Genomic DNA, 8,969 nt, shown 5'->3' with positions numbered 1-8,969 from the left:
GTAGTGGGATAGGGGCTTCTGGTGTGAGAGACCCACCATGGGGTAGACCTTGAGGCTTGGGGCTGGTGGGAGTTCTGTAGGTGCTAGAGGGAGGGAGAGGCTGGCTGCTTCTTCATGCTAAGCCTTTACAGATTCCCAGCTGCTAGACAGTCAAGAAAGACCCAGCTCTTTTTCCTCCTGCTCAGTAGGGGAGTCTTGGGTATGGCTGGTTCAGTGGTCATGTGGGACCAGGTGCTTGAAGTGCTGAGGTGTATAAGGTGGTGAGTCTTTCCCAAAGCTTTTCCTCAGTTTTGTGTAACAACACCACTGTTCTCTGGTTAGCTCATCTGTCCCAGTCCTGGGGATGGAATCAGGTGGGTTCTTTCTCTGAGGGATTCTGTATAGATATATACACCTCCTCAGCTTGAGGAGCCACGGTGATGCCCATTCCTGTCTGGCTTTGTGCCATACACTCAATATTCAAGGGATCATTGGCAACCGAGGGCCTCTCGCCAGCTCTGTACAGGGCCCAGGCTGCTCTGGTCCTTTATGTGTAAAGTAGGGATGACAGCCAGCACATACTTTGCTGTCACAGGAGTAAATGGTCCCAGCCTAAGCCATGGGAAGGGCTACCCCATCCCAACTCCATGCCTACAGCATGACTGGGTCTTGGTTGCAGGTGGCCAGCAAGGCCATGCAAACGGATGGTGTCATGGGCCAGTAAGATGCCAAGTACCACACCTTGGTCAGCAGAAACAGCTGCGGCTTTATGAGGTGACCATCGCTACCTCAAAAAAGCCCAAATTAGAGTTCACATGTGTAAGTGCCAAAGAACAAAGACACTGGAATCAGGAAGTCCTGAAAACAGACACAGACAGGAAACTGACAAGGGCTGTAGATCGCTCTCCCTCACTGAGGCTGGCTCTGCCCATCAGGCTCCAGCTGTGATTGGTTCTGGCCTTTACCAAGGCTTTATAAATGTTCAGACTGAGACTACCATTCAGTCATAAGGCCTGTGCTCTATGCCTGCCCTGGGCTACTGCTGGATGCCCAGGTTGCCCAGGGACTGACCTGTCACAGCTACCTGGGCCGCCTGCTGCTCTGCTCAAGGTCTCTTCTCTTTTGTCCTGTCTGTTGTTCTGGGCCAATAGCTCCCACTTGGCTCTCTTCGTGTGTTTTTCTAGCTATAATCTGCTTGAATGCTTGGCTTCTTACTCAGTGCGCTCTGACTTTGCCATTTCTTACCTCCGTATCTCAACGTCCACGGGCCTTTGCTTTTATTTTCTGTCCTTGCTTAACTGAATTTTGAGGAACACCTTCATGGCAAACATTAGTTAAGTCTCCATACATATCCTTCAGTTTCCTTAACACAGATTGTTCAGTGTGAGCCTGTGGGACCAGGAGCTTTGCCTGGTCCAGGGGTCTACCTGTCTGGTGCTTGGCTGGTCGTAGAAGAGATATTTTTGTGGGAGAAGCTGTTGCTGGGAAGTCAGAGAGCTTGGAAGTCAGGAAATGCAGGTACAAGTTCTGAATTGGGCATGGTGTAGAAGGTCAGCTAATCTCTGTAGGGCTTCTTTCTTCAGCTGTAAAATGGTGTGGTGACTCCCTGGGCTCTATGATAAACTAGCCAACTGGTGTATGTGAAGTAAAGAGATGCATCCCCCCTTTACCCCCCCCAGAGGGGTGGTCCAGACTTTTATGACCTCTCTTCTTTTAACCTTGGCTTCTTCAGTTTTGCCTTCTACCTGTGAACCCACAGTGCAGGAAGGACAATGGGCCCCACCACCTGCATATCGTCAAAAATACTATGCCCCTTACAGGTCAAAGAGGAATTTACTGCAAGCTGTTTGTCTTCTAGGAGCCATCTGGCCAGCGTGGTCAATATGCAGATATGCTCCAGTTAAATGGTTACTGACAAAGCAGACCTTCAAGGCCGGTGTGGTAGCTACACTTGTCTCAGCAGCTTAGAGGAGACACAGCAGCCTGAGGCTTGGAAAGGATGGACGAGTGTTTCTGAAAAGCACAAGAATGCTGTAGGTGAGTGGCTACGTGCTGGAGCTTGGATGACACCACATCAAGAGGATTAACTGGGGTCCATGCCAATGAAGAGACACTCATCAGCAATCCAGTGCTTTTCTTGTCAATGTGATAATACATCACAGAAAAGCCCAACGGGGAGAGATTTGTTTTGGTCACTGTCCAGAGGACACGGTCCACCATGGGGGAAGGTGCGATACTGGAGCCGCTCATATCCATGGCAACGGGAGCTTGGGGCTCTGCTTGCTCCATCTCAGCAGTCCAGGTAGAAGAGAGATCTGGATGGAAGCAGACCAGGTTACATCTGGAAGCTCCACCCCTATGGTCCTACACTGGCCAGCTAGAACTCATGCCCACAATGACATCACCAGCTAGGGGCTAAATCTTCTAATAACTAATAACTAGCCTGTGGGGGTCATCTCACACCAAGTCATAGCACCTATTTTCGAGGGTGTGCTGGAATCTGTGGTCAAGAAAAAGTAATCCTGGCCTGAGGAGATGCTCAACAGGTTAAGAGTGCTTGCTCTGCAAACATGAACACCTGAGTTTGGAATTGCCAGCATCCACATAAAAATCAGAGCATGGCTATGCCTCCTGTCGCTATGACACTGGGAGGTGGTAGCCACTCTGGGAGCTCTGGATGGAGCCAGCCTGGATGGATCAGCGATTTCCATTGCAGGCTCCTCCCATGATGCTAATTCCCCATGGTGAGGCAGCCTTTAGCCAGTCAGAGGTTACCAAGGTGTTTGGACTTTCTGTCTCCAAAATAACGAGAGCTAAAAACTTTGTTTTCTTTCATTGCTAACTAGCCTCAGATACTTTGCTGTAGTAACACAGTAACGTAATGCGGAGCCACACCTCCAGCAATCCCACTCTTGAGAGGACCTCAGCCTCAAATCTGAGAGTAGTGCTCTTACAAGAAGGTCATTCACAGTAGCGTTGTTTTGGAAGTGACCTAAGCTACCATGGATTGGCCAGAGGTGATAAATTCAGACCTGGTGATAAATTCACAACATGGCAGAAGATGTGAAGGTAGAAGGTGACCAGAATGTAATTCGACAAAGTTGATGCAGGTGTGAAGGCAGGGTGTGAGCTGGGAACCAGGGCGCGAGATGGGAACCAGAGTGGCAACTGGGGACCGTGGGAGGAGCTAGGGACCAGGGTGGGATCTGAGAACCAGGGCAGGACCAGGGGACCAGAGCATATGAACTAGGAACCAGGGTGAGAGCTCTCAGAGCGTAAGCTAGGGACCAGCACAGCAGCTGGGGGACCATGGCGGGAGCTGTGGACATGGGCAGGAGCTGGGGACCAGGGTGCTAGCTGGGGACCAGGGCTTGAGTTAGGGACCAGGGTGGGAGCTGTGGACATGGGTGGGAGCTGGGGATCAGAGTGTTAACTGGGGACCAGGGTGGGAGCTGAGGACCAGGGCGAGCGCTCTCAGGGCTCTAGCTGTGGACCAGGGTGCTAACTGGGGATCATGGCGGGAGCTGGGGACCAGATCATTTCCATAGATGTCATAAACATACTTCAGTGCCACCACCACTTACATCACTGTGATGAAGGCATCCTATATGTTGTAGAGGGTTCCTTCAAGGTTGAGGAGAAGAAGGAAGATGGAAGGCAACATAGATAGCCCTTGGCAGAGGATAAGCAGAGCAGCCCACTTAGCTGTCTACCATGTCCAAAGGAAACCTGGAAACCAGATGGGGAGGAGACCAGTCATAGAGGCTGGGAGCCAGCCTGGGGTCTCCCATGGGCCCTGTACAAGTGCAGCCTATAAAAGGGTTTGGAGCAGCTAAGACTGTTATAGGCTAGAGGAGGGACTCCTGAACTGTTTGGATTTAAGTATGTTCAGCATGGCTGGGGATTTCTTGTTGCTCAGGCTGGTTCTCTGGAGGTGTCAGCATGACTGGGGATTTCTTGTTGCACATGCAGGGGTGTCACTGGGGGAGAGAGATTGCTGGGAGAAGCCACTTCCCATGTTCCTCAATCTGGGAGGGCTTCTTGTAGGAAAAGGGCTTTCCCTGATGGTGTCCTTGGGAACTGACTCAGGGGATCTGGCTCCGGGTGAGGGAGCCCTCTAGTGGGGACATTGAGGGAATCCCGTTCAGTCTTTTCAAAGGTCTTTGGTGACTCACACAGCTTCCCTGCCCTCCTCTCTCCAAGGACACAAGCATGGGGTAGGATGAGGGTGGTCAAGGAAGGGTTTGCAGTGTGGGTGTGAGTGTGGGTGTGGGTGGGTGTAGCTTGGGAGCTCCTGGAGGTAGGAAAAGGGCCATGAAAGATTTTTTTTTGCCATCTAAAACAACTCTCTCCTGTCCCTAATGTCCCTCTGTTCCTGTAAGATCTGAGACAGGAAGGTTCTGGTCTTGGGGACAACCTGGAGGCAAGCCTCAGGAAGTGACCAAAAGCTTAGTCTCTATTTTTACTCCATTAGTTGTTTTCCACATCTTTGGGGACACACCGTGACCTTCTCCCCATCCCTTAAGGGCCTACACTCAGTTATCGCCTATGATGACCACCCCCACCTGTTTTTCTTGGGGCTACTCATGGTGGCTCTTAAGATCTCAAATGCACCCGAAACCCCTCTGGGTTCTGCTGGGCCAGCCAGTGTTTTCAGTAAACTGTGAGAACTGAGATTGTTCACTCTTCCTCTCTTGCAGTCCGAGCTGTTGTGTTTTATAGAAAGATAGAGAGAAAGAATGTGTTTGGTGGATGTGTAGTCAGGTGTGGGGGAAGAGGGTGCCTCCTCAGGCCCATGCTGAGGCATCCCTTTCCCCTGAGGGACCAGCCACACAACTATGTAGTATAGATTAGAGTTTATTCAGGGTATAGAGAGGGAGGTTGAGAGGGTAGTATAGACAGAAAGGCAGAGAGAGAGAGAGAGAGAGAGAGAGAGAGAGAGGTAGATGCCAGCCATGAGCATGTGGAGAGAGAGGGGGAGGGGAATGGGGAGAGAAGGGGAGCAGGAAGAGGAGGACAGAGCTAGAACAAAAAGGCAAGAAAGAGAGGAGGCAGTATACCTGGAGTCAGGCATACGTGATTGTTGCCAGGTAACTGTGGGGCAGAGCCTAGACAAAATGCTAACAGGAGCAGTGGGGGTCTAGTTGGTTACTACTCTGGACACAAGCCTCTGTGAATGCCTCCTGTTGTAGGCTGAAGGTGAAAAGTCCCTTACTGGCTTATGTTTTTGAACACTTGGCCCAAAGCCAGTGCTACTGGGACTTTGGGAGGTGGGGCCAGCTGAAATAAAATGGAGAGGGGCCTTGATGGTTATAGCCCCACCCTGGATCCAGCCCATTCTTTCTGCTTCCCATCACCTGTGACCTACTGCTGACTTCAGCAGCCAACGACCAAGCCACTCAGCCACCAGGCCTCTCCCCACCAGGATGCACGGTATTCCCTGAGCCCCAAGTGGAACCTCTCTTCCTGTAATTCTATGAGGTGTTCAGTTCCAGCCACCAGGAGGTTGGCTAACACCAGGCCTGAGAGTTTGGAAGTTAGTGCAGAATCACAAACTGACTGAATTCACTACAGAATCATCTGGAAGACCAACCCTGGGTGTTAAAACCCCTGACTGGAGCTTTGTGGAGTCTAATCTCATAGTCACTCTTACTTAGAAGCATAACCTGCTCTGGAAATCAGAGGCAAAATTTCAGCTGGAAGTGTCACTCAAACCCCTTCCTTCTCCCCACACTAGCTACGTTCATGCTGCCTCGCTGCCTGCTCATAGCTCCCAGGGCTTTGTGGGGTAGGACCCTGAAGTAGAACCCTGTTTCTTTGGCAAGTCAGTTACATCAAATGATGCTTTGCTGGGGCACACAGGTGAAAGAATGTCTTGCTGAAGCAGACACATGAAACAATGTTTCACTGAAGCAGACACAGGTGAAAAGATGTTTCACAATAGCAAACACGTGAACGGACACATGATGTTTAGAAGGAATATAAATATGACCCCACAGATAGTGAGGGTTTGAGCATTGGTTCACCTTACTCTGCCTCTCACTGTTCATCCCTACAACACACAAGTATTGGTTCACCTTACATTGCATTGCTGAGTTTAGCTTATGGTGACTTCCTAAAGAGAAACTCACCAAAGAATTGCTCCTGACGTTCCTGTGAACTCGGACTGGTTGGCTAGCCTCAAAGTTTCTTCTAGATTGAACTGCCCTTGGTGATTTGTGTGTGGTGTCTGCCAAGTGGACTGGACTGCGGCTGCTGATTTGTGTGTGGTGTTTGCTAGTAGACTGAACTGAGGACAAAGAAGACTGGAATCGCCCCCAGAGAACTATTTCTAAACAACTATTTCTAAACATCCTCCATATCATAACATCTTTTTTTCCCACTACCTCTGGTGGGTGGTGGGCTAGAGGGGAATTGAACTCTTGTTAAAGTAGGTTGAGAAAAATTTATGCTACTGCTGGCTTCCTTTACAAGACTTTCAGCCTGTACTGAATCTGGGGAGGGCATATGGAGCAGGGCTGTGCTGTGGAGGAGGCAGCTATGAGGGCAACAGCCCCAGTGGCTGCTTCTCAACTTGATAAGGATCCCACTGGCCCATCATTCTGGGCCTTTTTCTCCTTGGTGTTCTCCTAGTGGTTGGTCACATATCAGCATCCATACTGCTGAGTGCTGGGAGATCAACTTTCAGTGTCAGTTGTCCGAGATCTCCTGGCCTGGGTGTATGGTGGTGGAGGTCCAGGACACAGCCGCCCCTCCATCTCTCTTTTTTAAAGATTTAGTTATTTACTTTATGTATATGAGTACACTGTAGCCGTCTTCAGACACACCAGAAGAGGGCATCGAATCTCGTTACAGATGGTTGTGAGCCACCATGTGGTTGTTGGGAATTGAACTCAGGGCCTTTGGAAGAACAGTCAGTGCTCTTAACTGCTGAGCCATCTCTCCAGCCCCAGTACACAGCTCTTAAAGCAGCTGTGTGTTCTGTGTGTGGTCTTGACTGCAAACCCAGCATCACATGAAGCACCCACTCCTTCTTCCAGCCTCAGCCAATCCCATGGTCAAGATTCTGGCTTACTCTGTAGATGTCCCCGTGTCTTGATAAAGGCTAGATCAGTCTATAAATCTGTGGTCTAGCCCATCAGATGCAGGGATTTTTAGGTGCCCCCAAGTCCCCTTCTTCAATTCAGAGGTGGGGGCTCATAACTCCAACTCCAGAGACTAGCTGACTGGGAGTTGGCTCAGAGAGACAGCTCAACCAGCTTCCAGCTGAGGTGAAGCCAGCTCTCCTCTCAAGACCTCACACAGGCAGGTCCTCAGGCTCCAGGTGCATTGACCCCCCTCCTGGGTCCTGTCTAGACTCAGCACAGAGCAGCCTGAGCTACAAAGTGGCAGTCCTGTTGCAGGATCTCACGGGGTTAGGACACTTTGTGTCTGATCTGCCCATGTGTGCACAAAACCATAGGGATAATGAGGCAGGTGGAATCAGAATACTCACACTAGAGGACCTAAGCTCACTGTAATTTCCACTGTACTGTCTTAGCTACTGTTCTATTGCTGTGATCAAACACAATGGCAAGACCACCTATAAGAGAGAGTTTAAGTGGGGGCTTGCTTATATTTCAGTGAGTCCATTACCATCACGGTGAGGAGCATGGCAGCAGGCAGGCAGGCAGGCAGACAGGCAGGCATGGTGCTGGAGTAGCTATTGAAAGCTTACATCCTGATCCACATTCAGAAGACAGAAAGAAAGCAAGACTGGACTTGGCATGGTCTTTTGAAATCTCAAGGCCCGCCCAAACCCAATAACACACTTCCTCCAAAGCTACACCTCCTATCCCTTTCCAAACAGCTTCACCAACTGGGGACCAAGCATTCACATATGTGAGCCTGTGGGGAGCATTCCCACTCTGCACCTTGTGGAAGGAGGTTTCCCAGATCCTTTTCTGGCACCTCCGGTATTTCAGCATCTTAGTTTCCCGCTATCTGGAGGCTTTCTGCTTATGGGGGTGTTCCAGTGGAGTGTTGTCTCTGGATTTTTGCATTTCTTTGTTGTGCTTTACTAATCTTCTGTAATGTGTGTGTCCTTCCTCGTTTGTAGTTTACCCCTTACCCAATTGGTATGAATTCCTGGAGAGAAGCTGTCTGCACAGGCTGATGATAGGCTGATAAAAACTTCAATGACTATTTAGGAGTTTGAAATGTTGTTTGTCTGATAGCCTAATTATAAATTCTTTTGGGCTATCTTTAGCCTTTAACATCCTGATGAACAGATTAAAAAAAAACAAAACAAACTTTTGGATACAGTAACTTAAGAAAACACTATTCCTGCCAATAGAAGGGCTAAGGGTGCTACCAGATAGCATCTGAGGTCTATAGCTGAGATTCCTCCTCTTCCTGTAACTGACAATCAATAATCAATATTTGGAAATAATCAATATTTCCAAAAATGTATTTTTAAAATGCCTTGGTGTATAACTTCCTGTTTTCTGTTACTATAAAAAGTCCATAAAACCAAATTCATACTGGAACACAGAACTCTGGGGAGACAAGCTCCATGTTTTTAGGGCCATGGTCACTCAAATTTGGTTCTGGGATAAACTATCTCTCACTTTCTGTGTGAGAGCTGTATGTTTTGCACTGACATTTGTTTTCTATTGTGTGGTGCTCCTGCTAAACTATTGTGTAGTTTCCAAAGGAACACACGTTCAGAAGGAACATCAACTGTGAGAACAGAAGACCAGGTGTTAGCTGCAGAAGACACTGTGCTTGTGACTTGTTTTCCCTGGCAGGAGTTCTAGGGCCACCGATGAGGGAAACATTTATGTAAGTAGTGACATGAAGGGGAAGGGATTGAGAGGAAGAAGAATAGAAATAAGAAGGGCAGTGTCTGGGCTAGAGGCATGAAAACCAGTGGGGGAAAATACAAATAGTATGTCTGGGGAATAAGTGGACAGATATAAGATACAAGTCACAACCTACCAGCTGAATAC

The sequence above is a fragment of the Grammomys surdaster genome, unplaced genomic scaffold, assembly GCF_004785775.1.
Source record: "Grammomys surdaster isolate TR1022 unplaced genomic scaffold, NIH_TR_1.0 724, whole genome shotgun sequence".
Classification (NCBI taxonomy): Eukaryota; Metazoa; Chordata; class Mammalia; order Rodentia; family Muridae; genus Grammomys; species Grammomys surdaster.
Note: the sequence above shows the minus strand (reverse complement) of the source record.